The sequence below is a fragment of the Loxodonta africana genome, chromosome 5, assembly GCF_030014295.1.
Source record: "Loxodonta africana isolate mLoxAfr1 chromosome 5, mLoxAfr1.hap2, whole genome shotgun sequence".
Lineage (NCBI taxonomy): Eukaryota > Metazoa > Chordata > Mammalia > Proboscidea > Elephantidae > Loxodonta > Loxodonta africana.
Window position 1 is genome coordinate 134510527 of NC_087346.1, and position 17735 is coordinate 134528261.

Below are 17735 nucleotides of genomic sequence, written 5' to 3' on the forward strand. Positions count from 1 at the left end.
AAAATAGAACTCTCTGGGAAATGTTCCTCTTGTATTACCAGCAAAGCAGAATACCAAGGCAATGAAACACCCGTCACTCACAGACTACTCTCTAGGTGACCGGCAGCATGTTGGAGACCTGACTCAATGTTTTTCTTAGTTGGACAAATGGATGGGTATTCTAATATAGCATTCCCTTATGTACAGGTCTCAGCTTCCCATTAGCCAGTGTGGAAAACTTCATCTCATGATTCCTCTTCACACATATTTCCACTCCAGTATGTTTCCTTGAGGGAACATTGGTGGTTCAGTGGTAGAATTCTCACTGTCCATTTGGGAGATCTGGGTTTGATTCCCAGCTAGTACACCTCATGCACGGCTACCACCTATCTGTCAGTGGAGGCTTGAGTGTTGCCATGATACTCAAAAAATTTCAGTGGAGTTTCCTAAGACAGGCTAAGAAGAAAGGCCTGGTGATCTCCTCTGAAAGACCAGCCAATGAAAACTTTATGTCCAATCCACAACCAATCATGGGAATGACACAGGACATTTTGAGAGGAGTCACCATGAGTTGGGGCAGCTAACAATGTTTTTCACTACCTTCTCCTTAAACACCTGTCACTATAAGGACTAAGATGCGCTTGACACAAGCCATATTTTTTTTTAATAACTTTTATTGTGTTTTAAGTGAAAGTTTACAAACCAAGTCAGTCTGTCACACAGAAACCCATATATGCCTTCCTACACACTCCCGATTACTCTCCCCCTAATGAGACAGCCCGCTCTCTCCCTCCACTCTCTCTTTTCGTGTCCTTTTCGCCAGCTTCTAACCCCCTCCACCCTCTCATCTCCCCTCCAGGCAGGAGATGCCAACATAGTCTCAAGTGTCCACCTGATCCAAGAAGCTCACTCCTCACCAGCATCCCTCTCCAACCCATTGTCCAGTCCAATCCATGTCTAAAGAGTTGGCTTCGGGAATGGTTCCTGTCCTGGGCCAACAGAAGGTCTGGGGGCCATGACCACCGGGGTCCTTCTAGTCTCAGTCAGACCATTAAGTCTGGTCTTATGAGAATTTGGGGTCTGCATCCCACTGCTCTCCTGCTCCCTCAGGGATTCTCTGTTGTGTTCCCTGTCAGGGCAGTCATCGGTTATAGCTGGGCACCATCTAGTTCTTCTGGTCTCAGGATGATGTAGTTGCTGGTTCATGTGGCCATTTCTGTCTCTTGGGCTTGTAATCACCTTGTGTCCTTGGTGTTCTCCATTGTCCTTTGATCCAGGTGGGTTGAGACCAATTGATGCATCTTAGATGGCTGCTTGCTAACGTTTAAGACCCCAGACGCCACTCTTCAAAGTGGGATGCAGAATGTTTTGTTAATAGATTTTATTATGCCAATTGACTTAGATGTCCCCTGAAACATGGTCCTCAGACCCCTGCCCCTTCTATGCTGGCCTTCGAAGCATTCAGTTTATTCAGGAAACTTCTTTGCTTTTGGTTTAGTCCAGTTGTGCTGACCTCCCCTGTACTGTGTGCTGTCTTTCCCTTCACCTAAAGTAGTTCTCATCTACTGTATAATTAGTGAATACCCCTCTCCCACCCTCCCTCCCTTGTCCCTCTCGTAACCACAAAAGAATGTTTTCTTCTTAGTTTAAACTATTTCTCAAGTTCTTATAATAGTGGTCTTATACAATATTTGTCCTTTTGCAACTGACCAATTTCACTCATGTTAGTGAAATTTCACTCAGCATAATGCCTTCCAGGTTCCTCCATGTTCCTCCAAGTTATGAAATGTTTCACAGATTCCTCACTGTTCTTTATCGATATGTAGTATTCCATTGTGTGAATATACCATAATTTATTTATCCATTCATCCATTGATGGGCACCTTGGTTGCTTCCATGTTTTTGCTATTGTAAAGAGTGCTGCAATAAACATGGGTGTCCATATGTCTGTTCATGTAAAGGCTCTTATTTCTCTAGGATATATGCCAAGGAGTGGGATTGCTGGATCGTATGGTAGTTCTATTTCTAACTTTTTAAGGAAGTGCCAAATCGATTTCCAAAGTGGTTGCACCATTTGACATTCCCACCAGCAGTGAAGAAGTGTTTCAATCTCTCCACAGCCCCTCCAACATTTATTCTTTTGTGTTTTTTGGATTAATGCCAGCCTTGCTGGAGTGAGATGAAATCTCATTGTGGTTTTGATCTGCATTTCTCTAATGGCTAATGATCATGAACATTTCCTCATATATCTGTTAGCTACCTGAATGTCTTCTTTAGTGAAGTGTCTATTCATATCTTTTGCCCATTTTTTAATTGGGTTATTTGTCTTTTTGCAGTTGAGTTTTTGCAGTATTATGTAGATTTTAAAGATCAGGTGCTGATCAGAAATGTCATAGCTTAAAAATTTTTCCCAGTCTGTAGGTAATTTTTTTACCCTTTTGGTGAAGTCTTTGGATGAGCATAAGCGTTTGCTTTTTAGGAGCTCCCAGTTATCTAGTTTTTCTTCTACATTCTTTATAATGTTTTCTATACGATTTATGCCATGTATTAGGGCTCCCAACGTTGTCCCTATTTTTTCTTCCATGATCTTTATCGTTTTAGATTTTATATTTAGGTCTTTGATCCATTTTAAGTTAGTTTTTGTGCACGGAGTGAGGTATGGTTCTTGTTTCATTTTTTTCCAGATGAATATCCAGTTCTGCCAGCACCATTTGTTAAAAGGACTGTCTTTTCCCCATTTCACTGTTTTGGGGCCTTTGTCAAATATCAGCTGCACATATGTGGATGGATTTATGTCTGGATTCTCAATTCTGTTCCATTGGTCCGTGTATCTGTTGTTGTACCAGTACCAGGCTGTTTTGACTACTGTGGTGGTATAATAGGTTCTAAAATCAGGTAAAGTAAGGCCTCTTACTTTGTTCTTCTTTTTCAGTAATGCCTTATTTATCCAGGGCCTCCATATGAAATTGGTGATTTGTTTCTCCATCTCATTAAAGAATGTCGTTGGGATTTGGATCGAAATTGCATTAAATGTATAGATCACTTTTGGTAAAATAGACATTTTTATAATGTTAAGTCTTCTTATCCATGAGCAAGTATGTTCTTCCACTTATGTAAGTCTCTTTTGGTTTCTTGCAGAAGTGTACTGTAGTTTTCTTTGTGTAAGTCTTTTACATCTCTGGTAAGATTTATTCCTAAGTATTTTATCTTCTTGGGGGCTACTGTAAATGGCATTGATTTGGTGATTTCCTCTTCAATGTTCTTTTTGTTGGTGTAGAGAAATTCAACTGATTTTTGTATGTTTATCTTGTATCCCAATATTCTGCTGAACTCTTCTATTAGTTTTAGTAGTTTTCTGGAGGATTGCTTAGGGTTTTCTGTATATAAGATCATGTCATCTGCAAATAGAGATACTTTTACTTCTTCATTGCCATTCTGGATGCCCTTTATTTCTTTCTCTAGCCTAATTGCTCTGGCTAGGACTTCCAGCACAACGTTGAATGACAGTGGCGATAAAGGGCATCCTTGTCTGGTTCCCGATCTTAGTGGGAATGTTTTCAGGCTCTCTCCATTTAGGGTGATGTTGGCTGTTGACTTTGTATAAACACCCTTTATTATGTTGAGAAATTTTCCTTCTATTCCTATTTTGCTGAGAGTTTTTATCATGAATGTGTGCGAACTTTGTCAAATGCCTTTTCTGCCTCAATTGATAAAATCATGTGATTCTTGCCTTTTGTTTTATTTATGTGGTGGATTACATTCATTGTTTTTCTAATGTTGAACCATCCCTGCATACCTGGTATGAATCCTACTTGGTCATGGTGAATTATTTTTTTGATATGTTGTTGAATTCTACTGGCTAGAATTTTGTGAGGATTTTTGCATCTACATTCATGAGGGATATAGGTCTATAATTTTCTTTTTTTGGTGGTGTCTTTACCTGGTTTTGGTATCAGGGATATGGTGGACAAGCCATATTTTTAATCACTTCGTATGCATGGGAAAACCGGACAGCGTATAAGGAAGAACTAAGAATTGATGCCTATGAATTATGGTGTTGGCGAAGAATATTGAATATACTATGGACTTCCAAAAGGGCAAACAAGTCTGTCTTGGAAGAAATATACACCCAGTGTGCTCCTTGGAAGCGAGGATAGCAAGACATCGTCTCATATACTTTGGACATGTTATCAAGAGGGGCTAGTCCCTGGAGAAGGACATTGTTTCAGTTAGCTAGTGCTGCTATAACAGAAATAACACAGTGGATGGTTTTAACAAAGAGAAATTTATTCTCTCAGAGTCTAGGAGGCTAGAAGTCTGAATTCAGGGTACCGGCTCAAGGGGAAGGCTTTCTGTCTCTGTCAGCTGTGGGATAAGGTCCTTGTCATCAATCTTCCCCAGTAGAGGAGCTTCTCAGAGCAGGGAACCCAGGTCCAAAGGATGTGCGCTATTCCGGTTCTATTTCTTGGTGATATGAGGTTTCTCTGTCTCTCTGTGTGCTTCTCTTTTTTATATCTCAAAAGAGATTGACTTAAAACACAACCTAATCTTGTAGATTGAGTCTTGCTCCATTAACATAACTACCTTTAATCCTGCCTTATTAACATCATAAAGGTAGGATTTACAACACACAGGAAAATCAGGTCCGATGACAAAATGGTAGATGATCACACAATACTGGGAATCATGGCCTAGCCAAGCTGACAGATGTTTTGGGGGACACAATTCAATCCATGACAGATATCATGCTTGGTAAAAGTAGAGGGTCAGCAAAAAAGAGGAAGGCCCTCAACTAGATGAATTGCCACAGTGGCTCCAACAATGGGTTCAAATACAGCAACAATTGTGAGGGTGGTGCAGGATTGGGCAGTGTTTCATTCTGTTGTACACAGGGTGACTATGAGATGGAACTGACTCGATGGCACCTAATAACAACAGCCTCCTAAACTGTGTGAGAGTAAATTTCTGTTTGCTCAAACCATCTGGATTCAGAAGATGGTGTGGAACAAGGGATATCACTGCCGATGTCAGGATGAATCCTGGCTGAAAGGAGAGAATACCAGAAGGATGTTCACCTGTGTTTTATTGACTATGCAAAGGCATTCAACTTTGTGGATCATAACAAATTATGGATAACATTTCAAAGAATGGGAATTCTAAAACAATTGTGCTCATGAGGAACCTGTACTTAGACCAAGAGGCATGTCGTTCCAATAGAACAAGTGGATACTGCATGGTTTAAAATCTGGAAAGGTGTGCATCAGGGTTGTATACTTTCACATACTTATTCAATCTGTATGCTGAGCAAATAATCCAAGAGCCTGGACTATATGGAGAAGAACGTGGCACCAAGATCAGTGGAAGACTCCTTAACAGCCTTCGATATGCAGATGACACAACCTTGCTTGCTGAAAGTGAAGAGGACTTGAAGCACTTACAGATGAAGATCAAAGACCACAGCCTTCAGTATGGATTACACCTCAACATAAACAAACAAAAATTCTCACAACTGGAGCAATAAGCAACATCATGATAAATGGAGAAAAGATTGAAGTTGTCAAGGATTTCATTTTAATTGGACCCACAATCAATACCTGTGGAAGCAGAGTCAAGAAATCAAATGACACATTGCATTGGGCAAATCTGCTGAAAAAAATCTCTTTAAAGCATTAAAAAGCGAAGATGTCACTTAAAGGGCTAAGGTGTGCCTCACCCAAATCATGGTGTTTTCAATCAGCTCATATGTGTGTGAAAGCTGGATAATGAATATAGAAGACCAAAGAAGAATTGATGCCTTTGATTATGGTGCTGGCGAAGAATATTGACTATATCATGGACTTTCTGTCTTTGAAGAAGTACAGCCAGGATGGTCATTAGAATCGAGGACGGTGAGACTTTGTCTCACGTATGTTGGATATGTTATCAGGAGGGACCAGTCTCTGGAGAGGGACGTCATGCTTGGTAAAGTAGAGGATCAGTGAAAAAGAGGTAGACCTTCAATGAGATGGATTGACACAGTGGCTGCAACAATGGGCTCGAGCGTAGCAACGATTGTGAGAATGGCATAAGACAGGGCATTGTTTTGTTCTGTTGTACATAGGGCCGCTATGAGTTGGAACCAGCTCGATAGTACCTAACAACAACAACAATAAAACCATCAGCTTGTGGTATTTCTGTTATAGCAGTGCTAGATAACTAAGACAGTACCCTGTTCTTGGCCCTCAAAGGTAGGACCTGCCTTGTAAGGCTCTGAGGATTCAATAAAACAATAAAGAACCTAACCATAGAGGTGCTTCGTAAGGAATGAATGGTATACTGCCTGGGAGACATGCACTCTCCATCATGAACTATGGCGAGACCAAGAAACAAGGAAAAAAACAATGTTACTTACCACTGGGGCTTTACAAATTAAACTGGATTGTTGCCCTTCAAAGAATCTAGGATCGTGATTTAATGACTTATATCCTGCCTCTGACTTTCCTTTTAACTGCCACTGACAACAATCTAAATGAGAATCACCATCCACTGGATTGTATACCATCTAACACAGGTTGAATCTCACACCATTCTGTGCAATAACTGTGATAAAATAAGAGTAATTAACATTTTCTGACTGTTTGCTATATGCTACGCATTGAGGAGGTGCAAATGGTTTACACTCTACTACTAACCTAAAGGTTGGTTGTTGGAACTCACCCACCAGTACCGTAGAAGAAAGGCGGAGCAATCTTCTTCTTTTATGATTACAGAAAACCCTATGGAGCAATTCTACTCTGTAGTGCATGGGGCCTCCATGAGTAGGAATTGACTTGATGGCAACGGGTTTGTTTCTTTTGGGGCTCTGCTTTATAGATATTCATTTAATCCTCATAATAACACATTGAGAATATTTACTATTCTCCCCATTTTACAAATGAGGAAACTAAGACATAAAGAGGTTAAGAAACTTGCCCAAGTTCACACAACTTGAAAGTGGCAGAGCTGAGATTCAAACATAAGCAGAGAAGGCCCAGGGTCTCAAATCTTAATCTCCACTAGGCTGCCAAATAACCTCTAAATAAAGTATTAAGTATCTTTAAGGTGCACAAGCACACACATATAACAGCAGAAAATACAACAGACTATTTCTCCATTCCTTCAAAGGAAAGTACTCTAAAAAGTTGAGGTAGAAGAAAAGAAAAAAAAAAATGACTTTATAAAAATTTGAAGTCTCTGATCAATAGAAAAATAACAGATTAAAATAAAAGGGAAGATACTAGAGGAATATTTGTATGAAATGTAATAACCTAAGTTTTGTTGTCTACAAGGCAAATGTATTAAAAAAAAAAACTATGTTTTAAATTTAAAAAATGTATCAAAACTCCAATAGAAAAATGGACAAAGAACAAGAACAGAAAATTCACATTAAAGAAAATACAAAAAATAAAATGTCATAAACAAGTAAAAGAGTGTCCAGCTTTACTAGTAATCAAATAAATGCAATTTAAAACAGTAAGTATCAAGTTACAGTTATTCAATTGACAATATTAAATCATGAAAACACCCAGTGCTAAGAAGATTTCAGCCATCCTTCTATACTTATCCACTGTTGTTGAGTTATAATTTGGAAAAGCCTATAAAAAAGCAAATTAGTAGCGTGTTATTATGTAGCCATAAAACTCTTTAGACTGTTTGACCTTATAACAATGTCCCTCAGATTATAAGAGTATTCTTCAAATGAAGAACGAAGATGAAAATATAAAGATGTTCATGATAGCATTATCTATAATCTCAACAAAATAGAAGACAACTTCCAAGTCTTGCTCGATAGACTATAAGCCCCATGAAGGTAAGAATATTGTCCATCTTTTTATCTTATGTCCCCATCACTAGTCAGTGTCTAAAACGTGGTTGCTGTTGTTAGGTTCCAACTCATAGCATTCTTATGTACAACAGAATGAAACACTGCTTGGTTCTTCATCATCCTCACAATCATTTTTATGTTTGAGCCCATTGTTACAACCACTGTGGCAATCCATCTATCTTCTTGAGGGTTTTCTTTTTCACAGATCCTCTACTTTTTTCTTTTTTTCTACTTTACCAAGCATGATGTCCTTCTTCAGGGACTGGTCCCTCCTGATAACAGGTCCAAAGTATGAGAGACAAAGTCTTGCCATCTTCTGTTCTAAGGAGCTTTCTGGCTGTACTTCTTCCAAGACAGATTTGTTCATTCTTCTGGCAGTCCATGGTATATTCAATATTCTTCACCAACACCATAATTCAAAGGTGTTAATTCTTCTTTGGTCTTCTAATTCATTGTCCAGCTTTCACATGCCTTTGAGGTGATTGAAAATACCGTGGTTTGGGTCAGGCACACCTTAGTCCTTAAAGTGACATCTTTGCTTTTTAACACTTTAAAGAAGTCTTTTGCAGCAGATTTGGCCAACGCAATATGTCCTTTGATTTCTTTTTTGTTGTTGTTGAGAAAATATGTCAAATATAATGTAACAAAACAAAACTAGTAATTCATCAAATACTAGACAACATTTTAATGAGAAATTTTATGGACAACAATGTCAAAATATTACTGATAGGTCTCAAAATAAGCTTGAATGAATAAACACAACAGCATATTCTTTAATAGAAAGATTAAACACGTATTTGAAAGTGCCAGTTGTCAAGTCAATTAACAAATTCAGAATATTTTTCAGAACCCGACAAAATGATTTTAAAGTTAATTTAGACTTTTAATACAAGTGATACATCCCCCTTCAAAAATTCGAAAAAGGTGAGAAATTGTGAACAGGAATATAATAGACTACCAAATGTTAAAATGGGAAGAAAAAAGAAAGGAAAAGCTATACTAATGGAATTAGAAGATAAGGCTACAGCAAGAGATTTATGGAATAGAATAGCATGAGAAAATGTATAAAGTACTGTAAAGGAGTATGTTCAAATAAACTATTATGTCCCTTGATTTCTTGACTCCTGTTTCCAAGGGTGTTGATTGTGGGTCCTAGTATAATGAAATCTTTGACAACTTCAATATTTTCTCCATTTATCTTCATATTGCTTATTGGTCAATTTGTGAGGATTTTTTTTGTTTTCTTTGTATTGAGGTGTATTTCCTACTAAAGGCTGTAGTTTTTGATCTTTATCAGTAAGTGCATCTTCACTTTCAGCAAGGAAGATTGTGTCATCTGCACAACTCAGGTTGTTAGTGAGTCTTCCTCCAATCCTGATGCCACGTCCTTCTTTATTTAGTTCAGCTTCTCGGATTATTTGCTCAGCATACAGGTTGAATAAGTGTGGTGAAAGGATACAACCCTAACGCACACCTTTCCTGATTTTAAACCACACTAAAATAAAATACAGGTAAACATCTTTCTCGTTTTCTTGGCTTTCAACCAAGATCCATCTGACATAAAAAATGATGTCCCTTATTTCATGTCCTCTTCTGAATCTGGTTTGAATTTATGGCAGTCTGTTGATGTACTGCTGCAACTGTTTTTGAATTATATCTAACATAATTTCATTTCTGTGTGATATTAATTATATTGTTTGATAATTTCTGCTTTCCATAGAATCACCTTTCTTTGGAATGGCCATGAATATGGATCTCTTTCAGCTGGCTGGCCAGGTAGCTGTCTTCCAAATTTCTTGGCATAGACCTGTGTGCACTTTCCGTGTTGCATCCATTTGTTGAAACATCCCCTCAGTTGATATCCTGTCAATTCCTGGCATCTTGTTTTTCACCAGTGCCTTCAGTGCAACTTGGACTTCTTCCTCAGTACCATCAGCTCTTGATTATATATAACCTCCTGAAATGGTTTAACACTGACCAATTCTTTTTGGTACAGTACTCTGTATATTCCTTCCATGTTCTTTTGATGCTTCCTGTGTCTCAATTTTTTGCCCATGGAATCCTTCCATATTGCAACTCGAGGCTTGAATTTTTTCTTCAGTTCTTTCAGCTTGAGAAATGCTGAGTGTGTTCTTCTCTTTTGATTTTCTAACTCCAGGTCTTTGCCCATTTCGTTGTAATACTTGACTTTGTCTTCTGGAGCTGCCCTTTGAAATCTTCTCTTGAAATCAGTTCTTTTACATGATTATTTCTTCCATTTGCTTTAGCTACTCTACATTTAAGAGCAAATTTCAGAGTCTCGTCTAACATTCTTTTTGGTCTTTCCTGTCTTTTTAATGACCTTTTGCTTTCTTCATGTATGATGTCCTTGATGTTGTCTCATAACTTGTTTGGTCTTCGGTCATTAGTGTTTAATGAGTCAAACCTACTCTTAAGATGGTCTCCAAATTTTGGTGGGATATACTCAAAGTCTTACTTTGACTCTCGTGAACTTGTTTTGATTTTCTTCATCTTCAACTCGAACTTGCATATGAACAATTGAAGGTCTGTTTCAGAGTCGGCCACTGGCCTTGTTCTGACTGATGATATTTAGCCTTTCCATTGTCTCTTTCCACAGATGTAGTTGATTTGATTCCTGCGTATTCCATTCTTTGAGGTCTACGTGTGTAGTCGCTGTTTAAGTTGTTGAAAAAAGGTACTTACAATGAGTAAGTTGTTGGTCTTGCAGAGCTCTATCATGTGATCCCTGGCAACGTTTCTATCACCAAGGCCATATTTTCCAACTATTTGTCCTTCTTTGTTTCCAACTTTCACATTTCAGTCTCTACTAATTATCAGTGCATCTTGATTACATGTTTGATCAATTTCAGACTGCAGAAGTTGGTAAAAATCTTCAATTTCTTCATCTTTTGCATTAGTAGTTGGTGTGTAAGTTTGAATAATAGTCATATTAACTGGTCTTCCTTGTAGGTGTATGAAAATTATCCTGTCACTGACAGCACTGTACTTCAGGATAGATCTTGAAATGTTCTTTTTTGATGGTGAATGCGATGCCATTCTTCTTCAAGTTGTCATTCTCAGCAAAGTAGGTCATATGATTATCCAATTCAAAATGGCCAATACCAGTCCATTTCAGCTCACAAATACCTATTTAATTTTTGATGATTTCCTATTTTCCTAGATTCATACTTCATAAATTCCATGTTCCAATTATTAATGGATGTATGCAGCTGCTTCTTCTCGTTTTGATTCAAGCCACATCAGCAGATGACGGTCCCAAAAGCTTTACTCCATCCACGTTATTAAGGTTGACTCTACTTTGAGGAGGCAGCTTTTCCTCAGTCATACTTTGAGTGACTTCTGACCTGAAGGGCTCATCTTCCGACACTATATCAGACAGTGTTCCACTGCTATTTATAACGTTTTTACTGGTCAAATTTTTTAGAAATTGATTGTCAGGTCCTTCTTCCTAGCCTGTCTTAGTCTGGAAGTTCTGCTGAAATTTGTCCGCCATGGGTGCCCATGCTGGTATTTGAAATGCCACTGGCAACACGCAATCCACCACGTTACAACAAACTGACAGATTAAGTGTTGGAACTAGATAGTAGATACATGATTATATTGGTGAAGGGAAAGACAATACACTATACAGGGAAGTCATTACAATGGGACTGAGACGAAAGAAGACACTGAGAGCGACACAGGACACAGGAATAAAGGGCAACCAGGGTAAATACTATAACATATACAAGTCTGCAACAACAGTAAGAACAAACAATAATTTTCAAGAGGATACATGTATGTTAAATAGGTAAGGGAAGTCGTATGGGAATACACCCACATTGCTTATATAGGTATGGCTGTGGTAATTTCTACATACATGTTTGTAAGTTCAGTACGTATATTCATATATATAATAAAGTACAAAAGGATTGTCTTAGGCTGGGTTCTCTAGAGAAACAAAACCAGTCAGATACATACATAAATACATATATATATATGTATATATATATATTTGCTGTTGTTGTCAGGTGCTGTCGAGTCAGTCCTGACTCATAGAGACCCTATGTACTACAGAACAAAACACTGCCGTGCTGGCAATCGTTGTTATACTTGAGCCCATTGTTGAGCCCACTGTGTCAGTCCCTCTAGCTGAACATCTTCCACTTTTCTGCTGACCCTCCACTTTACCAAGCAGGATGTCCTTCTCCAGGGACTGATCCCTTCTGACAACATGTCCAAAGTATGTAAGATACAATCTCACCATCCTTGCTTCTAAGGAGCATTCTGGTTGTACTTCCTCCAAGACAGCTTTGTTCGTTCTTTTGGCAGTCCGTGGTATAGTTAATATTCTTTGCCAACACCACAATTCAAAGGCTTCATTTCTTCTTCAGTCTTCCTTATTCGTTGCATATGATGCAATTGAAAATACCATGGCTCGGTACACGCATACCTTAGTCTTCGAGGTGACATCTTTGCTCTTCAACACTTTAAAGAGGTCCCTTGCCGCTGATTTGCCCAATGCAATGCGTCTTTTGATTTCTTGACTGATGCTTCCATGGCTGTTGATTGTGGATCCAAGTAAAACGAAGTCCTTGACAACTTCAATCTTTTCTCCGTTTATCATGATGTTGCTTATTGCTCCAGTTGTGAGGATTTTTGTTTTCTTTATGTTGAGGCATAATCCATACTGAAGACTGTGGCCTTTGATCTTCATCAGCAAGTGCTTCAAGTCCTCTTCACTTTCAACACCCATACACACACACACACACACACACACACACGTATATGTAGAGAGAGAGAGGGAGAAAGAGAGAGAGAGGGAGAAAGAGAGAGAGAGGGAGAAAGAGAGAGAGAGAGAGAGATTAATCTCAAGGAAGTGGCTCAGGCAGTGAAAGAAGCTGGCACGCCTGAAATTCGTGGGCCAGACATCAGGCTGGAGGCTTCTCCTGACTGAAGTAGCTGCAGGGGCTGATGAACCCAAGATTGGCAGGTCAGATGGCAGGCCACTGGCTCACACACTGTAGAGGCTGATGCATCCCAAGACTGTAAGTAAGCTGCTAGCTGAAGTCCCAAGAACCAGAGGTCAGGTACCTGATGACGAGCTCAATGTGGGATGCGCAGCGAAAGCCTTGCTGGAACATCTATTTACATACTTAAGGCAGGCCACATGCCCAAGGAATGTCCCTTTCAATTGACTGGCTGCTCATGGCAGATCTCATCATGGAATTGATCACATCATTAGATAACTGCCAAACTACATCATAACTGCCAAACCACTGAGAATCATGGCACAGCCAAATTGACACACAACTCTAACCATCACAGGGGCACAGTTATGGAGATTTCTTGGACATAACCAAACACCTTGTGGGACTGAGCTATTGGGCTTGAAGGCTAAGGACCATAGTCTCGGAAGTCATCTAGGTCAATTGGCATAACACAGCTCATAAAGATAATGTTTTGCATCCTAGTCTGGTGGGTAGTATCCAGGGTCTTAAAACCTCATGAACAGCCATCTTCAATGCAACTATTGGCCTCTTCCTGTCTGGAACAAAGGAGAATGAAGAAATTCAAAGACTCAAGAAAGCAATTAGTCCAAGGGACTAATGGCCCACATGAACCACAGCCTCATCTAATCTGAGACCAGAAGAGCTAGATGGTTCCTGGCTACCACTACCGACCACTCTGACCTGGATTGCAATAGAAGGTCCCAATTTGAACGGGCAACAAATGTACAACAAAACTCAAATTCATAAAAAAAAAAGACTGGACTTACTGGTTTGATAGAGACTTGAGGAACCCACAAGACTATTGCCCTAAGAAAACCTTCTAACTGGAAGCTGAAGACACTCACAGAGACCACCTCTCAGTCAAAGAATAGTCTGACCTATACAATAAATAATAACACCTGTGAGGAATGCGTTCCTTAGAATAATCAACTGCACAGAGACCAAAAGGACATTCGCCCAAAAGCAAAGATGAGAAGGCAGGGAGGGGTAGGGAAATGTGACAAATGAAAATGGGGAGCCCGGGGAGGAAATGGGGAGAGTACCGACACATTGTGGGGTTTGCAACTAATGTCACAGAACAATTTCTGTATGAAATATTGATGGGAAAATTAATTTACTGTGTAAACTTTCACCTAAAGCACAATAAAATGTTTAAGACATTTTATGGGACAATTCTGCTTGGTCATGTGGAGTGGCTGTGACAGCAGCTAACAACGACAATCTTTAGGCAAGCAGTTCACCAGGACTCTCTTCTGAGTAGCCACTGAATGGGCTCAAACTGCCAACCTTTGGGTTAGTAGCCAGTTGCAAGTTGCTTGCACCGCCCAGCCTCCTTGATTTAGGTCTACAGGCCGCCAGTTTTCATCCTCCCACTGAATACCTTCTCAGGTGTTCAGATCCTGGCCTAGTACTCTTTCTACCAGCACACATGGTCTGTCCTCTGGGCTCTCTGGTGCATCTAATCACTCACGTACAAAGAAGTGGCAGAAAAAGGCTGCAGAGAAGGGTAAGATGACTCCCTTCCCCGGGGCACGATTGTGCTGAAACAAGAAGGGTACCCAGGACCCCAGGCTCTCTTTTGTCTTCTTCCGTTCAGTGCCACACCCTTTGGGTCACCGGGCCTGGGAAATTCAAGGGATTCATTCTGATGGGGAAAGTCCTGGCCTTGCCCTGCTCATTCCAAATTCCCCAGCAGAAAAAGCTGCCAGTCACTGAAGCAAGAAAGGAGCCAGGGTGGCAAAGGCTGCCTGCTTGGCTCCCAGCTGCTAAGGCCAGACCTGGAGGGCAGGCAGCTGCATTCTGGGTCTACTCGCTCAGGTACCCTCCCCTGAGGGTCAGCGGGCCTGGAGCCTGGTGCCAAAAAAAGGGGGTATCAGATGGATTGCATCATAAAAGCCTGCACAAGTGGCTCCAAAAATAATACCTGACCAAAACCATCATGAACTTTTACAGTCATTGGAGCTTCTTCAAGACTCTATGCTGTGTTGATGATTGTAAAATTGTTCACTCAAACAAGGGAAAGATTAGCCCAAAGGACAAATGGATCACGTCTACCATGGCCTCCACCAGACTGAGTCCACTGAAGCTAGATGATGCCTGGCTACCACCACTGACTGCTCTGACAGAGGTCACAATAGAGGGTCCCAAACAGAGCTGGGGAAAAACGTAGAACAAAATTCTAATTCAAAAACAAAGACCAGACTTGCTGGCCTGACAGAGACTGGAGAAACCCTGAGAGTATGGCCCCCAGACACCCTTTCAGCTCAGTAATGAGGTCACTTCTGAGGTTCACCCTTCAGCCAAAGATTGAACAGGCGCATGGAACAAAACAAGACTAAAGGGCTGCACCAGCCTTGGGGCAGGGACTGGAAGGCAGGAGGGAACAGGAAAGCTGGTAATAGGGAACCCAGGGTTGAGAAGGGAGAGTGTTGACATGTTGTGATGTTGTTAACCGGCATCATAGAACAATGTGTGCACTGTTTGATGAGAAACTAGCTTGTTTTGTAAACCTTCATCTAAAGTACAATAAAAAAAAAAAATTGTTCAGTCAAGCCCAATGATGGTGATCTACCCCCTGATATTCAGTCAGAATTTAAGAAATTCAAATGATGTGTTGCATAGTCGTAGGAAAGCACTAGAGGTTGACTCAAAGAACCAGGTTCAAATGGAGAAACGCTAAAGGAACAGAACACAGACTGACATAACCATAGGCTGCTTCAACCTTGCTTAGCAATGTATATAAATATGCAGAGAAAAACATAAAAATGTTCATAGTAGTTATCTGTAGGAATGGGAAATAGGTGACTTTAATTTCTGTGTGTTACTCCACAAAAGACTGAAGGTAGTTTACAAATAGACAAAATGAGATGGATTAAGAAAAATAAGTAAAAAAGAAGCATCAAAGAGGAAATTAACGTTGTGAAGCAAGCTTGAGGCAGGAGAGGGGCAAGTGCTAAGGCTGAACCATATGAAATTACCACTTTCGTAGATCAGGAACAACTGAATAACAGCAATTTCATACATTTCAGTTTAATACAAAAGCTCTATGAAGCAGTTCTACCCTGTAACACAAGGGGTCGCCATGAGTTGAAATCAACTTGATGGCAACGGGTTTGGTTTAAGAGATGTGAATGCTTTGCCTGGGTCGTAACTAACAGATCCTGATAAAACTCTGTCCAGTTTATAAGCAATTCAGTAAGTTGATTACTGTGTTTTTACTCAAATAACACGGGCGTTATACTTTTTTGCCAACCTCACAACCCCCACGTGTTATTTTCATAAGTGCGTTATACCAATATTTTTTACATGTTGCTGACTTCAATTTCAATTTTTTTTTTTTCTTGGCCAACAGATTTAATGTTATCCGGATAAATCTGATCTCATGGAAACTTCATTTAAGGTAGGTATTAATCCTAAACCAAGTGCAACCAATGGTGAACTAAACGGGCTCGGCGATGGAAATGGGACGCCATGTTGAAACCAGAGAGTATGAGTGCACAAAGAGGTAGAAATTAGTAAGTAAGAAATTATCCTAGGCCTAAAATTACAAGAACAAGATGTTGTTTATATATTCAATTGCTTTCATAAGTCTTAAACTGAAACAATTTTTGATAATCAATATATTTGAAATCAAGAAATAAAAGTCACCAGAAGAAACTGTTTTCATCTTAAAATAGGTCACTTTTGTTTAATCATTCATTATCATCATCAGTGGTTCTCATTGTTACAGAAAGACCATTCCTTTTCATGAATTTAGAAATCCAGGTGAAACCCACCTTGAAATCTGGGATTCTTTTATTTGCTGAAAGCTTTGCTTTGATCTGAATTGTGACAATATAGACAGCTCGATTTTGTTCCCCTCGAGAAATAATCCACTTTTTAAAGTCATTGTCTAACTCAGGCCATTTTGCTTTGGGCCCATGATATGCGTGTTTTCATGGATTCATTTTCTCCACCTCCTTTTTCTCCTTTCTCCATTCGGGAAATGATGACTCTTCAACTTTGAACTCTCTCCATGCTGTTTTGTTGCTTGTTTCTTCCACCCTCGAAAAGACTTTCAGCTTGAAGTTGGTGGTGTAGGACTTGCGTTTAAGTCTTGCCATGATCCTAAAGGGTTCTGAGGCTTAAATTCATAAACTAAAAAATGTGCACAATATAATTGATAACTGTTTGGTTCCCCCCCAAAAAAAACAAACCCGTTGCAGTCAAATCGATTCCTGACTCACAGCGACCCTGTAGGACAGAGTAGAACTGCCCCATAAGGCTTCTAAGGAGTGGTTGGTAGATTCAAACTGCTGACCTTTTGGTTAACATCTGAGCTCTTAACCACTAAAGAGATCACAAAATTCAAACGTGAGGCGTGCAAGAAGCAAAGGTCTTTTTATATGCTCGCAAGCATTTGACTAAGGGGACTTATGATCAGCGATGGAAGACATTAGCGCTAATAAGACATAATTAGACTATAAAATAAGCAGACCGAAAATGGAGCCCTGGTGACGAAATGGTTAAGAGCTCAGGCTGCTAACCAAAAGGTTGGCAGTTTGGATCCACCAGCTGCTCCTTTGAAATCCTATGGGGCAATTTTACTCTGTCCTATAGGGTTGCTATGAGTCAGAATGGACTGGACAGTGATTTTTTTTTTTTTTTTTTTAACCTAGCTTAATGGTTTCACTTAAGATGATCTAATAAGGTTTTCTCATTCAGCTCTTGAACCAGGGGAAATCCTGTGATAGTTCTGCTTTGTTTACTCCTCCATTTAAAAGTCAGAGTCAGAAGACTTGTGATAATTACGTCAATGCAGATTGAATGGAGATTCCTGTTGATAGCTACTCTATGTCATTTATACCAGTTCAGGTTTCGCTTTGTTTACACTTCCAATGTAGCACGTGATTTATGGACAG

The 17735-nt window shown here is 39.7% G+C and overlaps 1 protein-coding gene across 1 annotated transcript in view; it reads left to right on the plus strand.

The window, feature by feature from the left end:
- Positions 1 to 1591: 1591 nt before the first annotated feature.
- LOC100656404 (sodium-dependent phosphate transport protein 2B-like) overlaps positions 1592 to 17735 on the plus strand; it is a 74702-nt gene continuing 58558 nt past the window's right edge. Inside the window, exon 1 of the mRNA XM_064285999.1 lies at positions 1592 to 16234. The gene's annotated coding sequence lies outside the window, so the exon portion shown is untranslated. The remainder of the gene's footprint in view (positions 16235 to 17735) is intronic.